This window comes from Tamandua tetradactyla, chromosome 19 (genome assembly GCF_023851605.1).
Source record: "Tamandua tetradactyla isolate mTamTet1 chromosome 19, mTamTet1.pri, whole genome shotgun sequence".
Classification (NCBI taxonomy): domain Eukaryota; kingdom Metazoa; phylum Chordata; class Mammalia; order Pilosa; family Myrmecophagidae; genus Tamandua; species Tamandua tetradactyla.
In genome coordinates, this window is record NC_135345.1 from 15,510,196 (window position 1) to 15,530,814 (window position 20,619).

At 39.3% G+C, this 20,619-nt stretch overlaps 1 protein-coding gene and 1 pseudogene across 12 annotated transcripts in view; both read right to left on the reverse strand.

The window, feature by feature from the left end:
• PROM1 (prominin 1) overlaps positions 1–20,619 on the reverse strand; it is a 326,288-nt gene that overhangs the window by 235,940 nt on the left and 69,729 nt on the right. The gene's annotated exons all lie outside the window — the stretch shown is intronic.
• The window catches only part of LOC143663055 (ribonucleoside-diphosphate reductase subunit M2 pseudogene), a 35,704-nt pseudogene continuing 15,166 nt past the window's right edge, over positions 82–20,619 (reverse strand). The window contains exon 2 of the transcript XR_013165777.1: positions 82–10,250. The product of XR_013165777.1 is annotated as a ribonucleoside-diphosphate reductase subunit M2 pseudogene (transcript). The remainder of the gene's footprint in view (positions 10,251–20,619) is intronic.

A 20,619-nucleotide genomic window follows, 5' to 3' on the forward strand; every position in this document is an offset into this window, starting at 1 on the left:
CCTTCCTGCCCCCATTGTTTCCTCCCAGCCTCCTTCAGGGCACCCCCCCCCCCCCCATTCCTGAGCTCTGTTCAGGCCTCTCACAAAATCAAGTCCTTGGTAAATAAAGGAACATGGAAGCTTTTGCTATCTCTGTAACACAGTATCAGAAAACCCCTCAAACAGCAGAAACTCCACTGACAAATGGAGAAGAAATCATGGAAACAGAACAAAATTATTTATTTTTTCCAGTAAGTTTTTTGTTTGTTTGTTTGTTTGTTTTTTACAGAACAGTTTTATTTTAGTCCTTTAACACTTGGGCAGTATTCACTCTTCAGCAACTTTGAAGGGCCTTACACTAAAAACTGTTTTCCTTTCTAACAGTTTAGGAAATTGAATCTTGAGTTGGTGGAATTCTCAAATTATATTGATAATGAGAAATGTAACCCCAAAATCTGATTCCAAATTCCTCCTTGCACCTGACAATGCATGAGAAAGTGTTTCTTCATTTCAAGGTTGCCCAAACCTGAGGACCACAATCTCAATTTACTAACTTTAGGTAGCAATAAGATCGAACGGTCCCATATTACAAGGATAAAAAGATTGACTAGACTATCTATACAATAAATGTTGAAGAAAACTGACACCGGAACAGGCTAGTGGTCAAACAGCCAACACGATGCTGCCAAAGAGCCAATGCATATTGTGCATCATTTTCATTCAATATCTGGTTTCGTTTGGAACATAAAGACAGATTGACAACGTAAGCCCTATGAGGTATAACTATTCGTTTATACTTCCTTCTGAAATTAACATTTTGAATGGAACATTTACTAATACTTCATGCAATACTAGTTTTCTGTTAAAGTTTAGGCAATCAAGTTGGCATCAGATTTAGGTAAGCGTTAAGAAGTGACTGCACTGGGCACTGTCAAGGCTGTAAGACAACAGTGGGTGATTATTTCCAGTATGAACTGTACATACAATCTAAAAGCCTACATGTAGAAAATTTCTAATCTAAAAAAACACATCCAATTTTTAGGAGAACTAACTTCAGTCCTGGATTTACCACTGAAGAACAAGATCTTATTATGGGTCATTTTGCAGAAGGATAAGTTGAGAAATCAATTTACAACATCATCACAGATCCCATCTGTAACTCTCAACTAGAAGGTGGGGGAAATACAATCTGAGAAACTAAATGTTACTGTCTCTCACACATTGAGAGCTCACCAGCAGTCAGCCAAAATAATGCCTCCATCCCTAATGACTTAAATTGGAAGTTTTTACCATAAAGATTACCCTTTTAAAAACTAAAACCTTCTTTTTTCTTATCACAGGATACTCTAACCTCAACATGCACTGCTGTGCTACAGGATAAAACACATAGTTTATCTCCTATGTGGCATCAACCAGCTAATAAAATAGGTATTGCAGGATTGGCTCTGAAATTGATTAAAAAGTACTTTGATGGGCGGTGCAACAGTGGCTCAGTGGCAGAATTCTCACCTGCCATGCCAGAAGACCCGGGTTCAATTCCCAGTGCCTGCCCATGCAAATATAAAAAGAAATTACTTAGACTCATTAAAGAAAATTAAGCTTAGAAATAACATGCTTAGTCTACCCAGGTTAAACTTTAGTCTCCTAATGAATTTTGAATTGGCTCCCATTAAGTGGTAGATGGAGTACGTTGCATTTGGTGCAGAAACCAACGTTACGCTTTATCAGGCTTTTACCCTAACCATACAATCTTTATTTGCATGTAAAGTGCCAGTTTTATACACAAACTAATAGACTTTAAAATCTGCTTTGAAGCAGTGATGATGGCATCTTCCAACTGCCTTGTGGTAGTAACTGAATGTCTAATCTTGCAGAATCCAACTGGCTTGAGAGTCTCCCCACTCAAAAGCCAAGACTGAGGAGGGTACAACTAAAGCAAAATCATCTACAGCCAATCTGCTTGTAAAAAAACAAACATGGACCAGATCTTTCATAAAAATTCCACTAGCCTTGTGTCTTAGATACAGCCTCTTTCTAGGCGACTCCACTAGTATAAGCAGGAGTAGTTTTGAGGTAGCTACACAATTTCAAAGATGCCATAAAAAATATACTGAACAGAGTCAATTCCTGGTGTAGCTGGTTGATACATTTCAATTAGTTGATTTTTTTTTCTGAGAAGGGAAAAAATCAGCAAAATAAGAATAGATTTTCAGTTCATTTAGATGTCAGCATCCAAGGGAAAAGAATTCTCTGTTAAACTTGACATCACTCCCATACTCTATTTGCCTACTCTCTTCTAAAAAAAAGTTGGTTTTCCCTTCCAGTGAAACAGACTCCATAAAATCAAATGGATTCTGTACTCTGGAAACCTTGCTGAAACCCAGTTTCAGCAAAGTCTGCCTGCCATGAATTCAATGTACTTCTTCATTAAAGTGCAAGTCATTCCAATCAGCTTCATGGGTAAGGCTTCAATAAGGAACTGCTATTCTATCCTGACAGCATTGATAATTATTTCTTTTACTCTCTGTTCTGAAGGTTTGTGAGGCCAGTGTTTGAACATCAAGCAGGCAGAGATGCAACATAAACCCTCATCTCCTCTATTAAGTTCACTGGCAAATGTGAGGCCAGGCATACACCCTTGTTTCCTGGGCCAGAAAAATGATGTAGAAGAGCTACTGCTGCAAAGGCTCCAACATGTTCTCCATAGAGAGCTTCTTTGTCCCCCATCCAATGCAAGGCCCAGTTTGCCTTCTTCTTTAAGCAAAGCATCATTTCAATTGCATTGAAGAAATATTCCCTTTCTTTGGAATCTTGAATCTAAGTGTCAGTAAGGAGCTATGCACTTCAATATGTATATTTTCCATGACAATTTGGAAACCACAGAAACAGCGGGCTTCTACAAACTGAATTTCGTAGCTAACACGCTCCACCGAAGTTTTCATTTACTATGCCATCAACTGCTGCAAAGAAAGCTGGAACATGTGATATAAAATCTCTTCTCAGGCATCTGGGCTTTCCATTGCTGAATGTCCTTGGAAAGATGCACACCTCCTTAGCAGTCCAGAAGGAAGTCTCAGCTTTCTTATAAATCTGTCAAATATCGCGGTACTTAATAGGAAAGATGACAAAGAGGCAGGGATTTTCACTCAGTAGTAGTTCATCCTCCATGCTGAGGGTAGATGCTTTAGTTTCTTCTGACTGGTGGACTCCTGGAAGATCTTCCTGGAGGTCCTGTCTGCTAGGATGGGCTCCTTCAAGAGAGCTGGAGCTACTGTTCGTCCACCAGCATGACAAGCTGGACACGGATGGACAGCACGACAGTGGCAGTATGAGGTGGCCCTGGCCGCCATTAAGTTTTTATTATTATTAAGTGATGACCATGTATCCAGGTCACCACCCTGGGAGAGGATGGAGGACTACGAAGAAGTGGGGTGGGTCAGTACAACTCAGGCTAACACTACAATCTAGTTAGAGGGACTTGTACATATGCCAGGACCATTCGCACACGGAGTTGCTGCTTTCTGGCAGTGGTGACATTCCAGGTAATTCTGCCAGCAGATACTGGTCTGGTTCTGGCTGAGGAAGAAGCTGTCAAAAGGAACAGTTGGGTAGTTCTTGATTTTGGCCTTGATGCTTCCGCCGTGGTGCTGACTCCTAAAGGCACCCCCAAAGCTTCTTGCAGCACATCAGCAAACCCATTTTAAAACCACTATAGTGGTCTGTTATTAAAGCAAGAATAATTTATGGATGCTAAAATCCCTGGGAAAATGCTTGTTGGGAACAGGATAGAATAGAGAAAAATTTTCAGATACTACCTTAATTGAATTAATCAAACTTAATTTTACCAACAATGGGACAATTTGACATGATGAACCACTCGATGTAACATACTGAGAGAACACATCATTTATGTATTATCCCTGACAAAATAATGAATTTGAATCAAATTATGGGAAATCAAGATAACTTCAAAATCAAGGAGCATTTCAGGGGGAAAAAATTGTGGCTTGGACTCTTCAAAACAACCATGCCATTAAGGAACAACAATAAAAATGGCCAGGGAACTTGTCCTATGATAAAGATCTTTGTCCCTGGATCCTAGGAGATATCTTTTGGAATTTCCAGTGATAGGAGTATCTCTTGTGGGTCCCAGCACAGGCCTGAATAGTTGAATTGGAGCTTTGAGCCCGTATCATATCAGTCTGACCTCTAACCTCCTCAGAAGGAAGGGGGACTGGGGACTGAGTTCAAACACCTTGGCATTGATTGAATTGTCCCTAAACAATAAAACCCCAGACAATTCTGGTTTACACTGCTGTCCTGGCACAATCATTACCAGTGGCATTTTTTACTCTTAAAATGCCACAATTTAAATGACAAATTACATGGCCACTCTAAATCAGGTGACCCTGAGTTCAAATTCTAAGTCTGATACTTAATGCTGTGTGACCCTGGCAAATTATTTAACTTCCCTGGGCTTCAATTTGCTTATCTGTAAAACGGAGGTAATAATATCAATTATTAAAAAGATATATATATGAAAAGCCTTTAGCAAGATTCCTAGCACACGGTAAGCAATGAACAGACAGTTGATGAGAGTTAAAATATGAGGTTCCCAGCTGACTTCTCTCATCACTAAATGGCTAATATTCATCCCTCTCCCGTGACATTTAATGTTCCACTGGATTTCATGTTCCCTTGACTGTTTATTCCATGTGAAAACATTTTGTCTCCTTAACTAGAGAGACTGCTCATTCCTTAAAGTGGGAACTATTCTCTCTCCTGTGTCATCCCTTAACACTTACCCATTGCTATGCACCTAATGGCAAGTGCTCAATAAAATCTGTATGTCCTAATCAGGGTACCTAAATGAGCTCTAATTATATTCTTCTGGACAAGAATTTTTTTCCTTGAGAGAAAAAGTCTAAAAATCCAATCACGATACTACCTCAAAGAAGTTTTGTTTCTTTCTGATTTTTAAAAAAGTTTCTGCATGTCTTTCAAGCCAGTTTCCTGGCTTGAGATTGGGTTGGAAGATCAAAGGGTTCCTACACACTAAAGTACAATCCCAAATCACCATTATCGTTGAACTTTAAACCCCAACCGTCCCAATGGTAGATTAAACATCAGACAAAACCTGACTTCCCTGCAGCTATAAATCCTTAATTCAGTCTGGTTTTCAACCTGTTCTTTTAATTAGCACTTAATTGAATAATAAAAAATCATTAGACCTTCAAGCACAGTTAGTTCTAGACAACCTGGGTACTCAGGAGACCAGTAAGTGAATCATTCAAAGCCAGATGCTCTAACAATATTTCCATTTTTCTTCTAGGTCACACTTTTATGCTTGCATTCTACATGGGCATATAGTGTAGTTTTAGCTATGCATAAAGAATTTTAGAATGCATAAAGAATAAAACCTTTGCTGGAGAGAGAAAAAAGTCTCAGGGAAAAAATTAGACCAAAATGTAAAAGAAGAAGTTATCTTTGGATGAAAATGGGTGCTTTTCCATTTGTTTCTGTCTGCTTGGTATGAACATATACTACTTCTAAAATGAAAATAAAGGTATGTGTGCCTGTTTGAAACTGTTGTATGCTCCAGAAAAGCCATGTTCTTTAATCCTCATTCAATGCTGTTGAGTGGGATCTTTTTTGATTAAGGTGTTTCCATGGAGATGTGATGCATCCAGTTGTGGGTGGGACCTTTTGATTAGGTAGTTTCCATGGAGATGTGCTTCCACCCATTCAAGGTGGGGTTGTTTACTGGAGTCCTTTAAGAGGGAACCATTTTAGAAAAAGCTTCTGAGCCCACACAGCCAGAAACACTTGGAGATGCAGAAGGAAAACACCCCTGGGGAAGCCTTATGAAATGAGAAGAGAAAGCTAACAGACATCGCCATGTGCCTTCCCAGCTGAGAAGGGTGATCAGAAGCCAAAGACCTCAGTAGACACCAGCCATGTGCCTTTCCAGCTGACAGAGTCGCTCTGGACAGCATCAGACTTTCTTGAGTGAAGGTCAATTCTTATTGGTGCCTTAATTTGAACATATTCACAGCCTTAGAACTGTAAACTTACAGCGTAATAAATTCCCTTTTAAAAGCCATTCCATTCCTGGTATATTAAATTCTGGCAGCTCTAGCAAACTAAAACAGTATGTCTTTTCTGTTTACAATGAATGACAGTACAAAAAGCGATTTAAAAAAAAGTAACTGAACAATTTAACTAGTCATCAAAAGCATATTTATTCAACAAAAGCTCCTCCTATGCTCCCAGCACCAGGAATCCAATTTTGAGTGACCCCCTCCCCATTTTGGAGAAATGTCACAGGCAGTCTCACAACTCCCCTTGTCCTCTCTCCTGCCTATCTCTCCATCCAGCTCCATCGGGCTGGACAAGCCTGTAGGAAGGAGTGCTCCTTATCTCTGGGCCTTAGTGCATATGGAATGGGATGATTAAGTCCGACTAGATGAACTCCTCTAAATGACACATTTTCTAAAATCCATTTTCTAAAAAATGGGCCAAGGTCAATTTGCAGTAAATAGGCAAGACAAAAGATTTCTGCAAAAGAGCTGCCATCAAGGAATTAATAAGAAAAAGACTACAACTCAGTCTTGCCTACATAACTAAGCAAAAGGCATTTGACAGACAAATCCTTCAAGAAGGAAACAGATGGGGAAACAGTTAACCTCATGAACAATCAGAAACACATTCTTTGTGATTAATTAAGTTTAAAAATTACCCAAGACATTTCTAGGTATTATAGTGGCATAACCACTATAGACCTTCTGATAAATTGGTATTTCTTTCAAATACTTTTAAAATTAACAGACCTTCTAAGCAACAAAAAAGTTTTATGCCCAAATAAACCTAGGGAAAAACTGGAAATAAAAATAGGGAGGGATGAGTTAGTTTTCATGTGATTCCATCCATTTTCTCCACAAAATGTGAGGCTGGCAGGGGAGGGCTCAAGGTAGGGAGATGATAAGAGAGAAGAAAGACTGCAAGGGGGAAACAGGGAAGGGGATTTACTGAGACATGGTCAGGACTGTCAAGAGTGTTTTTGGAGATGAACATGTTTGAAAGTGAGTCCAGTTGGCACATTTGTGATTTTTTTCCAGGGGCAGTTAGCTTTCTCAGGCATAGGCACTGAGAAAATGGGGGTAGCCAAGTTTGAGACCTCACCAGAAGAGAACCCTGTTGGAAAAGGAGGGATGTTTATGAGGCAGGCAGGCACTCAGCACAAGGAAGGGGAGGGAGCCCCAGAGTGAAATTAGGGGGTGCTGAGCAGGAGAAGTATAAAGGAGGAGGACTGCTTGCTACAGTTAGTCAGGGAGGAACTTGGAAGGACATGGGAGGCGTTAGCAAGGGGAGAAGGGTTGGAGGTGGGCTTGGAGAAGAAAGCAGTGGTCAGCTGTTGCTGGTAGGGGGGCAGGAGGAAGAAGGCTACAAGAACATGTCCACTCATTCATGCAACCAAGATTCACGGAGCATCTGCGGCATTCCAGCCACTGTTCTAGGCTCTGAGATACAGTATTGCAGAAGTAAACAAAATACACAAAACCCTGACTACCTTCAAGATGTTCAGATTCTAATATGGGAGAGAAATAAATGTTTATTATAACACCAGGATACTCGCTATAAAGAAAAATGAAGACAAGTAAGGGAGAGGGGGTCCTACCTTAGACAATATGGTGAGAGATGAGCTCTCCGAGCAGATGACATTTGAGCCAAGACCTGAGTGAAATCAGAAAGCAAGCCATGCAGGACAGTGGTCCAGGGAAATGAAGAAGATGCCAGGGCTGGAGGCAGGATGGGATCTGGCATGCTTGAGAGAGCTACCCTTGTACCCCTTCCCTATTCTCTGTATAAGTTAGAAAATCTCTATGGTGGTCTGGGTGATTGGCAGCCTCAGTTAGGGTGAGGTGAGGGCTGATGGAGAGAAACAGATGGACGTGCAACGCACTCTCTTGGTAGAGCATCTACATTTTTGTGTTAACAAATGGATCTTTAGGAAGACTGGCCTGCTCCCTGTTATTGCAATGCAATACTTGGGAAGCTGTCATTTCTGAAGTCAGTAAGCTATTAACTTGCATTTCAGAGGTAGAGGTTCATTTCTCCTCAGCTTTATTTCTATGCACCAGTTGTGCTTAGAGTAGCTTTTTAAACAGATGTAATTCCTTGCAAGACAGGCATCCCTGGTTAATCTGTCACTGTATAGCACAGTCTACTCAGCGGCATTAAACATGGTATATCACAATCAATTCGGAAGCCTGCTGTCCGAAGCTCATTACGCTGAGCTTCTGGGTCAGCCAATTTCCAAGAAGGTATTAAAACATATACAACCTCTTCTTCTCCAGGGTACAGGGCTACTTATAATCAGGTTTGAAGAGAGCCTTGATCTCAATTAATAAACATGTCCTATTTAATCAGTGACAGCATCAAATGACAATATTTTAAGTTTTATAATTCATAAGTTTATAGAATCCTACATGAGGTAATAAATGCAAATGCTGAGCACAAATAAATGGTCAAATCACCATTTCCTGGCTCCCAGACTTGGCTAAGGAGCTTTTCCCCCCACGAGATCACTAAACAGAAGCCTTGTCTCTTAAGCCGCTTTCTGTAAACTAATGTCTACTCTCCTTCCAAGGCTAAAGAGATTTCTTTCATCTGGGTTGCTGCCTGAGGAGGTCTACTCCATACCCCTCTCCCTCCAGTTTTTTTGTTTGTTTTTGTTTTTTGGGGGTACATGGTCCGGGATCAAATGCAGGTCTCCTACATGGAAGGTGAGCATTCTATCACTGAACCACCCATCCCCCCAATTTTAAATTACCTGGTTCTTTTTTGATCCCACTCAATAAAGATTTGGCCTTTCAGATTTTTATTTACTCATACTCTACCTAAGCTTCCAGGAATGACTATATATATATAATGAAGATAACAAAATTAAGAAGATAGAATAAAGAACAGCAAGTCCAGAAATAGAGGATGAAACACAAACCATGAACCCATGCAGGAAGAGATTCTATCTTGCCCACAGCATGCATTGAACATGTACTTGTTGAAAAAGAAACACAGGAAGCAAAAGATATACATCACAGAGTCTATACCTGTGGGTAAAGGTGAGCCACTGTTTAAAAGTTTCCCAACAGCCATCTGGAAAAACCCGAACAGGCCAACTGTAGGGAAAGTTTAATACTAGAAAGAAATTCTTTTCCCCAAGCTCTCTCACAAATAAGAGACATAATTAACAACTGCCTCAACAATATCCACACCATGGCAGAAGGAACAGGTTTCACTGCGCAGTTTGAAGAAACAATGAGCAGGGCAAGAAGAGGGCTCATTAGGAATCGATGTAGGTGTAGAGCTCAAAGCTCTGGACAGGGTCCAGGCAGATTTTGGAATATCCAACCGAAGACTTCAAAATCTTTAATAAACTGACTGTAATGACTCATACTTCAAAATTCCTTTTCAAAAACATAAAACTCACTCAACTAACAATAGCCAAACTGGGTAAAGGGGAACTCAAAACTGAAATCACAAACTATTAGAAATAAAAAATGAGAATGCCACATTTCAAAAACATACAGGATGGAGCCAAAACAGTTCTTAGGAGAAATTTTATAGACTTAAATGGATTTATTTGGAAATAAAAGTAAAAAAGAAACAACCAAACATTTAATTCAAAAAGTTAAAGAAAAAATAACCTTCCAAAACTAGAAGGAAATAATTACCAAAAATAAATAAGATGAAGATAATAATTTTTCACTTAAAGCTACGTTAGGAGCCACTAATTCCCACTCCTACTTCTGTTGCATTAGGGTAGATTTAGTCATAAAACAAGTACTCCAGTGTCTAAAAAGGCACCCTGGAAATAGTCTAACATTCTCCAAGTAACAGACTAGACAGATCTTCATCAGAAAAATTTAAAGTCATTGCCATTCCTTTCTAGACTTCCAGGAAGTACAGCAACTCACAAAGTATTTTCCATGAAGTGCACTGTCCATTTCCACTAACAGGTGAGTGCGCTGTCCATTTCCACTAACAGGTGAGTGCGCTGTCCATTTCCACTAACAGGTGAGTGCGCTGTCCATTCCCACTAACAGGTGAGTGCGCTGTCCATTCCCACTAACAGGTGAGTGCGCTGTCCATTTCCACTAACAGGTGAGTGCGCTGTCCATTTCCACTAACAGGTGAGTGCACTGTCCATTTCCACTAACAGGGGCTAGGCAATAGCCCCCCTTGACAAGCATAATGAAAGAAGCAAGATCCTGAAATCAGAAAGATCTGGGTTCAAATCCCTGCTTTGCCCATTCCCAGGTGTGCCTCTCTTTATAAAATAGAGATTATGTCTACCTCACAAGACAAAATTCAGGGAGATTTTTCTGCTTTGCTAATGAGGGAGTAAACTGGCTCAAATTTTGTGGAGTGCAATTAGGCGATATCCATCAAAACTTCAAATTCACAAAATTACAAGTTGACCTGAAAATTCTATTTCTAGAGATTTATGCTACACAGATACTTGCACATTTGCAAAGTTATTTATAACAATCTTTGGAACAGCAAAATGATGTATTATGCAGTTTAAAAAAAAAGAGGCATGTGATGGTTAATTTTATGTGCCAATTTTGCTAGGTTATGGCATCCACTCCTTTGATCTTTTGCAGATGGGATTAGTGCCTACAATCAGTTGTCCTGAAGCCATGGTGATGACCCTCATCCAATCAGCTGGATACCTTCCAGGTAAGGACTGAGAGTTCCAGAGGTCAGAAGAATTTCTGTTTCAAAACTTCAACATTGACTCTTGCTGGAATTTCCACCCTCTGGGGAATTCAGACTCAGGACTTCAACATCACCAGCCTGGGTTTCCAGCCTGTGCACTGCCCAGCAGAATTCAGATCTGCTGGCCCTCATGGCCACATGAGCCAATTCTTCTATTGGTTCTTACATCTCTGGAGGACACTGACTGATAGAAGGAAGTTCTTTATGAATTACGTAAAATGACGGCCAAGCAATATAAGCTTAAAAAGAAAGCAAAATGCCATATAATATGTAAATAATGCCATCATTTGTGGAGAAAAGTTCATTTGTGGATATTTACTTATATACACATAAAATGTATATGAAAGACAGACGTATATATATATATATATACACACATGAAACTTGAAAAAGCTAGCTGGGTGGCTAAAAAACAAGAATGGGAGAGAAATTCTATACTGCACAGCCTTTAAATTGTGAGTCATGTAAATATGTTACCTAGTCAAGAAATTATTTTTTTTCATTCAGTAAGATACTGGAAAAAATCACAGGAAAATACCAATAATTCAAGCGAAAAATAAGCAAAGGTGTAACTGAGAAATTAGGATTTAAGGGATGATTATGGTTGTTGAATCATTATACAGACATTCCTTTTTGCTTTCTGGTATATTGGAGTAGACAGAGAAATATTTGAAGTCACTGAACTGTAATCCAGTGGCCATGATCTCTGACAATGGTTGTATAGCCCTTATCTTGTGCCCTTGTGACCATAAAACCTTGTGACTAACCGTCACTTGTACTCATTTCATCCAGGTTTTCAACTTTAGAGTCTCGTGATCACTAAAGACAGGCCCTAATGTTTCTTAACAAATGGTCTTGATACCACCTTCTGATTAAGTGTCTTCCATGGAGATGTGTCTCCACCCATTCAAAGTGGGTTTGTTTTCCCTAAATTTATATATGCTTACAGATAAAATAGGCTAGTATTCTAAAGTGCAATCTCAAAATTACAGTTGCTTTTGAGCTTTAACTGTTATTTTTTAATTCTGAAATGCTTTGCTTTTTGTATAACCTGGTCAACCAATCCCATGATGACAGGGCCAGGCTCATCTCTGAGAGTCATGTCTCACATTGTCAGGGAGACTCACACCTCTGGAAGTCATGTCCCAAGTAGGTGGGAGGTCAGAGTTTGGCTTAGAGAGAGACCACATTTGAGCAACAAAAGAGGCTCTCTGGGGATGACTCTTAGGCATTAGCCATAAATAGGCTTAGCTTTGCCATTTCATAAATAAGTTTCTTAAAAGCAAGCCTAAAGATCGAGGGCTTGGTTCATTAAATTGAGAGCCCTTTTCACCTAAGAGAATATCAGGAATTTCCTAGGTGGGGAAGTTTAATAGTTTTTACTTTTTCTCTAGTCCCTCAAGGGATTTTGTGATTACTTTTTCTTTCCTTTTGTCCAAAATACTTTGAAATACATCAGGGTTCAACATTCACTTATACAGAATATCAAGATTTTATTCCTTATGCTAGGTTCCATGTCAAATAAAGCTGAATCAGGTTGTTTAAATAAACTGAACAGACAGGTTAAATTAGATGGTATGCTACAGAAAATTTAAATTTTGGACAAAATAAACACTTCTTTTGGTCTCACACAGAAGTTAAACTCCCACAACCCAGATATTATCTTTTACCCTGTATTCTTATTCACCCATTCCTAACCAGATTTGGTTCGTTCACATCTTTAATGGAAGTCCGATTTCTTTCTCAGTCTCTGTAACAGTTGCGGTGTAGAGTAACGCTGACCTCAGAAGTGGAGAACTGTAATTCTTAGTCTCAGGTGTCACACAGATATTTAAAGTTCCAGGGAACTACCGGTCTGTGAGTCTCAGTGGCTAAGAGATTTCAAACTGAGTCGAGGTCAGTCGGGAGGTTATTCTTATACAAATTTCAGCCAGATATTGCAAACTGACACAGTATGTCAAGCACCAACCAACACTATTTCTGGAAACCCCAAAGGATACCCCTGGGTTCTATACAAGCTTTACTTATTAAGTTTGTTTTTCAGAGACTTAAAGCCTCTGGATGATTCCAATGCCAGATAAGCTCTGAAGCCCAGAAGTACTGTCTCTCCAAGAACAAGCAGTTTCATCCTTCTGCCCCATAACATCAACACCTCTTTTACAGCATGAAAAAGTTAGAAGAGTTGTTGTCCAGATATCCGGCAAGATTGAGAGATAATTATCAAATGGGAGGGAGGAAATGTAAATGAGAAGTTAGGATTTAAGGGATGATTTTGGTTGCTGAATTATTATACAGATATTTATTTTGCTTTCTGGTATATTGGAATAGACAGGGAAATGCTTTGAAATCTCTGAACTGAAATTCAGCTGCCTTGATCTCTGATAATGGCTGTGTAGCCTTTATACTGTGCCACTGTGATTGTAAAATCTTTTGATTGGTCCTCACTTGTATCCATTTTATCCAGTTTCTCAACTTTGAACTCTTGCGATCACTAAAGACAGCCCCTAATGTTTATTAATGAAGGACTTTGGGTCAGCCCAGAACTAACCATTCCTAATTCCAAAGCTGATATCTATTCCTGATAACCAAAACTGGATATAACTAAAATGGGCCTGCCTGACATGTGCAGGAGCTTAGACTTTCACCTACATGTCACCTATACTTCATTATAATACTAAAAATCATGCCCATTATCATATTAATCCTGCCATTTTCTTACATGCATCTGTGACTAAGCATGCAATCAACCTGCACATGCTCAATAATCACATCGCTTCTAATTACATCATCTGGAGCCATTGTGCTCATTGTCCTAAAACCTGCCCATCTTTTAATATTACAAAACTATCAAAATTACTGAAGTTGGGGAGACCAATTTTGGGACCGACAGGCCAACTGTTCTCCTGCTTCGCACCTAGCAATAAACTCTTTCTCTTTGAAACCCCGGTGTCTCACGAATTGGTAACTCGAGCCATCAGGCAGAGAATTCACTGCCTTTATCCAATAGTCAAAGGCAAGAACAGGAAGTTCTTTGAAAAAATATAAATGGGCAAAAAGGGTATGAGTCACTTGTGATTAAATTAAAACACGATTTTGTTTTTCTATAACATGTCCGATTGGCAGAGTATAAGGTCTTAAAAACCAGGGTTAGAAAAAATATGGGAAACAAGCACTTCTATGCACTAATCCTGAGAGTAGAAACTGGTGTACAAATTAAAGAACAGCTGGGTGAATCAATCAAAACTGTAAAGGCACATGCCATCCATATCAGGAAATTCCCTTTCTATGATTCCTCCTATAAGTTTTACTTGTCCATAGGCAAAGATACACATTTGAAAGTCATCTTTATAGCAGTATCTGAAACAGCAAAAATTTAGGAAGAACCCAAATATTCATCAATAATAGTAAACTGAATTGTGGCATTATGTCTACACAACGGAACATGAGGCAACAATTAAAAGGACTGGGTCAATGCGTAAACACCATCCTCAGGAAAAGGATAAACCCAATGAGGCCTACTGTTACCACGGGACAGGAGAACACAGCCAAATGACCAGACCAGATTGATGGGCTTCAACATGCTAGAGACCAAAAGCACAGCAGTAAATGAAAAAACAATGCTCACATGCAAAACAATACTTTTTCTGCAAGTAATGAGTGCAGAAAAATAGGAATTGGGACTATCGAGTTTCTGTGAAGAAGGGAAGGATAGAAGGCAAGAGGGGAATAGGATCTGGGATCGGGTACAAAGGGGATTCTGATTTTGTCAATCATATTTTCTTTCTTTTACTTAAAATGTCTGATACAGGACTTCCGGAGAAGATGGTGGCTTAGTAAGACGCGCGGATCTTAGTTTCTCCTCCAGGACAGCTACTAGGGGAGTAGAAACGATACAGAAGAGCTCCCAAAGCCATGACAGAGATAAAAAAGACAGCGTACCCCATCCTGGAACGGCTGGCTGGCTGAGAGAACCCGCTCTGGTGAGATCACTGAGGCGCGCGGGCTTCACCGGGCGGGGCGGCAAGCAGCCGGAGTCACTCCCTTCCCCCTTCCCGGGCCAGCTGGGAGAATTGGACAGGTGGTCCCCTCAAACCACAGCAGCTGGCACCCACACCACGCGCGGCACCCCGGACCAACTCAGAGAATTGGATCGGAAATCCCCAGGCCGTGGAGAACGGTGACGGGGGGGGAGCCCTTCCAAACCCGTGACTCCCTGGGAACGTGCACTTTCCGGGGCGGACCACTGCGGCTGATGCCCTCCCGCCAAGCTTGGCACCCCGGGCTGACTTGGAAATTCGGACGGGCGCTTTCCCAGGCTGCGGCGGCCAGCGACCCTCCCCGCGTTCGGACCCCGGGCCGGGTGGCACTCTTCCAAGCCGCTTCGGCTAGCGAACCTCCCACACAGCGAGAGTTTTCCAAAGTTAAAGGACCCACACCACCTTTTATGGTGGGACCCACAGACAAATGTGTGCCACGAGCGCCACCTACTGGGGAGGATAAGAAAAACAGAACCCAGAGATTTCACAGAAAAATCTTACAACCTTGTTGGGTCCGACACCCAGGGATATCTGACTAAATGCCCAGACGCCAGCAGCAGAAGATAACTGTCCACGCTCAGAAGATTGAGAATATGGCCCAGTCAAAGGAACAAACCAATAGTTCAAATGAGATACAAGAGCTGAGACAACTAATGCTGAATATACGAACAGTAATGGAAAACCTCTTCAAAAATGAAATCGATAAACTGAGGGAGGACATGAAAAGGACATGGGCTAAACATAAAGAAGAAATAGAAAAACTGAAAAAACAAATCACAGAACTTATGGAAGTAAAGGATAAAGTAGAAAAGATGGAAAAAACAATGGATACCTACAATGATAGATTTAAAGAGACAGAAGATAGAATTAGTGATTTGGAGGATGGAACATCTGAATTCCAAAAAGAAACAGAAACTATCGGGAAAAGAATGGAAAAATTTGAACAGGGTATCAGGGAACTCAAGGACAATATGAACCGCACAAATATACGTGTTGTGGGTGTCCCAGAAGGAGAAGAGAAGGGAAAACGAGGAGAAAAATTAATGGAAGAAATTATCACTGAAAATTTCCCAACTCTTATGAAAGACCTAAAATTACAGATCCAACAAGTGCAGCGCACCCCAAAGAGATTAGACCCAAATAGGCGTTCTCCAAGACACTTACTAGTTAGAATGTCAGAGGTCAAAGAGAAAGAGAGGATCTTGAAAGCAGCAAGAGAAAAACAATCCATCACATACAAGGGAAACCCAATAAGACTCTGTGTAGATTTCTCAGCAGAAACCATGGAAGCCAGAAGACAGTAGGATGATATATTTAAATTACTAAAAGAGAAAAACTGCCAACCAAGACTCCTATATCCAGCAAAATTATCCTTCAAAAATGAGGGAGAAATTAAAACAATCTCAGACAAAAAGTCACTGAGAGAATTTGTGACCAAGAGACCAGCTCTGCAAGAAATACTAAAGGGAGCACTAGAGTCAGATACAAAAAGACAGAAGAGAGAGATAAGGAGAAGAGTGTAGAAAAAAGGAAAATCAGATATGGTATATATAATACAAAAGGCAAAATGTTAGAGGAAAATATTATCCAAACAGTAATAACACTAAATGTCAATGGACTGAAATTCCCAATCAAAAGACATAGATTGGCAGAAGGGATTAAAAAACAGGATCCTTCTATATGCTGTCTACAGGAAACACATCTTAGACCCAAAGATAAACATAGGTTGAAAGTGAAAGGTTGGGAAAAGATATTTCATGCAAATAACAACCAGAAAAGAGCAGGAGTGGCTACACTAATATCCAACAAATTAGACTTCAAATGTAAAGCAGTTAAAAGAGACAAAGAAGGACACTATATACTAATAAAAGGAACAATTAAACAAGAAGACATAACAATCATAAATATTTATGCACCAAACCAGAATGCCCCAAAATACGTGAGGAATACACTGCAAACAGTGAAAAGGGAAATAGACTCATATACCATAATAGTTGGAGACTTCAATTCACCACTCTCATCAATGGACAGAACATCTAGACAGAGGATCAATAAAGAAATAGAGAATCTGAATATTACTATAAATGAGCTAGACTTAACAGATATTTATAGGACATTACATCCCACAACAGCAGGATACACATTTTTCTCAAGTGCTCATGGATCATTCTCAAAGATAGACCATATGCTGGGTCACAAAGCTAGTCTTAACAAATTTAAAAAGATTGAAATCATACACAACACTTTCTCGGATCATAAAGGAATGAAGTTGGAAATCAATAATAGGCGGAGTGCCAGAAAATTCACAAATACGTGGAGGCTCAACAACACACTCCTAAACAATGAGTGGGTCAAAGAAGAAATTGCTAGAGAAATTAGCAAATACCTCAAGGCAAATGAAAATGAAAACACAACATATCAAAACTTATGGGACGCAGCAAAGGTAGTGCTAAGAGGGAAATTTATTGCCTTAAATGCCTATATCAGAAAAGAAGAAAAGGCAAAAATGCAGGAATTAACTGTCCACTTGGAAGAACTGGAGAAAGAACAGCAAACTAATCCCAAAGCAAGCAAAAGGAAAGAAATAACAAAGATTGGAGCAGAAATAAATGAAATTGAAAACATGAAAACAATAGAGAAAATCAATAAGACCAGAAGTTGGTTCTATGAGAAAATCAATAAGATTGATGGGCCCTTAGCAAGATTGACAAAAAGAAGAAGAGAGAGGATACAAATAAATAAGATCAGAAATGGAAGAGGAGACATAACTACTGACCTCACAGAAATAAAGGAGGTAATAACAGGATAGTATGAACAACTTTACGCTAATAAATACAACAATTTAGAGGAAATGGACGGGTTCCTGGAAAGACATGAACAACCAACTTTGACTCAAGAAGACATAGATGACCTCAACAAACCAATCACAAGTAAAGAAATTGAATCAGTCATTCAAAAGCTTCCTAAAAAGAAAAGTCCAGGACCAGACGGCTTCACATCTGAATTCTATCAAACATTCCAGAAAAAATTAGTACCAACTCTCCTCAAACTCTTCAAAAAAATCGAAGTGGAGGGAAAACTACCTAATTCATTCTATGAAGCCAACATCACCCTCATACCAAAACCAGGCAAAGATATTACAAAAAAAGGAAACTACAGGCCAATCTCTCTAATGAATATAGATGCAAAAATCCTCAATAAAATTCTAGCAAATCGTATCCAACAACACATTAAAAGAATTATACATCATGACCAAGTAGGATTCATCCCAGGTATGCAAGGATGGTTCAACATAAGAAAATCAATTAATGTAATACACCATATCAACAAATCAGAGCAGAACAATCACATGATCATCTCAATTGATGCAGAGAAGGCATTTGACAAGATTCAACATCCTTTCCTGTTGAAAACACTTCAAAAGATAGGAATACAAGGGAACTACCTTAAAATGATAGAGGGAATATATATGAAAAACCCACAGCTAATATCATCCTCAATGGGGAAAAATTGAAAACTTTCCCCCTAAGATCAGGAACAGGACAAGGATGTCCACTATCACCACTATTATTCAACATTGTGTTGGAGGTTCTAGCCAGAGCAATTAGACAAGAAAAAGAAATACAAGGCATCAAAATTGGAAAGGAAGAAGTAAAACTATCACTGTTTGCAGACGATATGATACTATATGTCGAAAACCCGGAAAAATCCACAACAAAACTACTAGAGCTAATAAATGAGTACAGCAAAGTAGCAGGTTACAAGATCAACATTCAAAAATCTGTAGCATTTCTATACACTAGCAATGAACAAGCGGAGGGGGAAATCAAGAAACGAATCCCACTTACAATTGCAACTAAAAGAATAAAATATCTAGGAATAAATTTAACTAAAGAGACAAAAAACCTATATAAAGAAAACTACAAAAAACTGCTAAAAGAATCACAGAAGACCTAAATAGATGGAAGGGTATACCGTGTTCATGGATTGGAAGACTAAATATAGTTAAGATGTCAATCCTACCTAAATTGATTTACAGATTCAATGCAATTCCAATCAAAATCCCAACAACTTATTTTTCAGAAATAGAAAAACCAATAAGCAAATTTATCTGGAAGGGCAGGGTGCCCCGAATTGCTAAAAACATCTTGAGGAAAAAAAAACGAAGCTGGAGGTCTCGCGCTGCCTGACTTTAAGGCATATTATGAAGCCACAGTGGTCAAACAGCATGGTATTGGCATAAAGATAGATAAATCGACCAATGGAATCGAATAGAGTGCTCAGATATAGACCCTCTCATCTATGGACATTTGATCTTTGATAAGGCAGTCAAGCCAACTCACCTGGGACAGAACAGTCTCTTCAGTAAATGGTGCCTAGAGAACTGGATATCCATATGCAAAAGAATGAAAGAAGACCCATATCTCACACCCTACACAAAAGTTAACTCAAAATGGATCAAAGATCTAAACATTAGGTCTAAGACCATAAAACAGTTACAGGAAAATGTAGGGAGATATCTTATGAATCTTACAATTGGAGGCAGTTTTATGGACCTTAAACCTAAAGCAAGAGCACTGAAGAAGGAAATAAATAAATGGGAACTCCTCAAAATTAAACACTTTTGTGCATCAAAGAACTTCATCAAGAAAGTAGAAAGATAGCCTACACAATGGGAATCAATATTTGGAAACGATATATCAGATAAAGGTCTAGTATCCAGAATTTATAATGAGATTGTTCAACTCAACAACAAAAAGATAGCCAACCCAATTACAAAATGGGAAAAAGACTTGAATAGACACCTCTCAGAGGAGGAAATACAAATGGCCAAAAGGCACATGAAGAGATGCTCAATGTCCCTGGCCATTAGAGAAATGCAAATCAAAACCACAATGAGATATCATCTCACACCCACCAGAATGGCCATTATCAACAAAACAGAAAATGACAAGTGCTGGAGAGGATGTGGAGAAAGAGGCACACTTATCCACTGTTGGTGGGAATGTCAAATGGTGCAACCACTGTGGAAAGCAGTTTGGCGGTTCCTCAAAAAGCTGAATATAGAATTGCCATACGACCCAGCAATACCATTGCTGGGAATCTACTCAGAGGAATTAAGGGCAAAAACTCAAACGGACATTTGCACACCAATGTTTATAGCAGTGTTATTTACAATTGCAAAGAGATGGAAACAGCCAAAATGTCCATCAACAGATGAGTGGCTAAACAAACTGTGGTATATACATATGATGGAATATTATGCAGCTTTAAAGCAGGATAAACTTATGAAGCATGTAATAACATGGATAGACCTAGAGAACATTATGCTGAGTGAGTCTAGCCAAAAACTAAAGGACAAATACTGTATGGTCCCACTGATGTGAATCGACACTCGAGAATAAACTTGGAATATGTCATTGGTAACAGAGTCCAGCAGGAGTTAGAAACGGGGTAAGATAATGGGTAATTGGAGCTGAAGGGATACAGACTGTGCAACAGGACTAGATACAAAAACTCAAAAATGGACAGCACAATAATACCTAATTGTAAAGTAATCATGTTAAAACACTGAATGAAGCTGCATCCGAGCTATAGGCTTTTGTTTTGTTTTGTTTTGTTTTGTTTTGTTCTTACTATTATTACTTTTATTTTTTTTCTCTATATTAACATTCTATATCTTTTTCGGTTATATTGCTAGTTCTTCTAAACCGATGCAAATGTACTAAGAAACGATGATCATGCATCTATGTGATGATGTTAAGAATTACTGATTGCATATGTAGAATGGTATGATTTCTAAAAAAAAAAAAAAAATGGA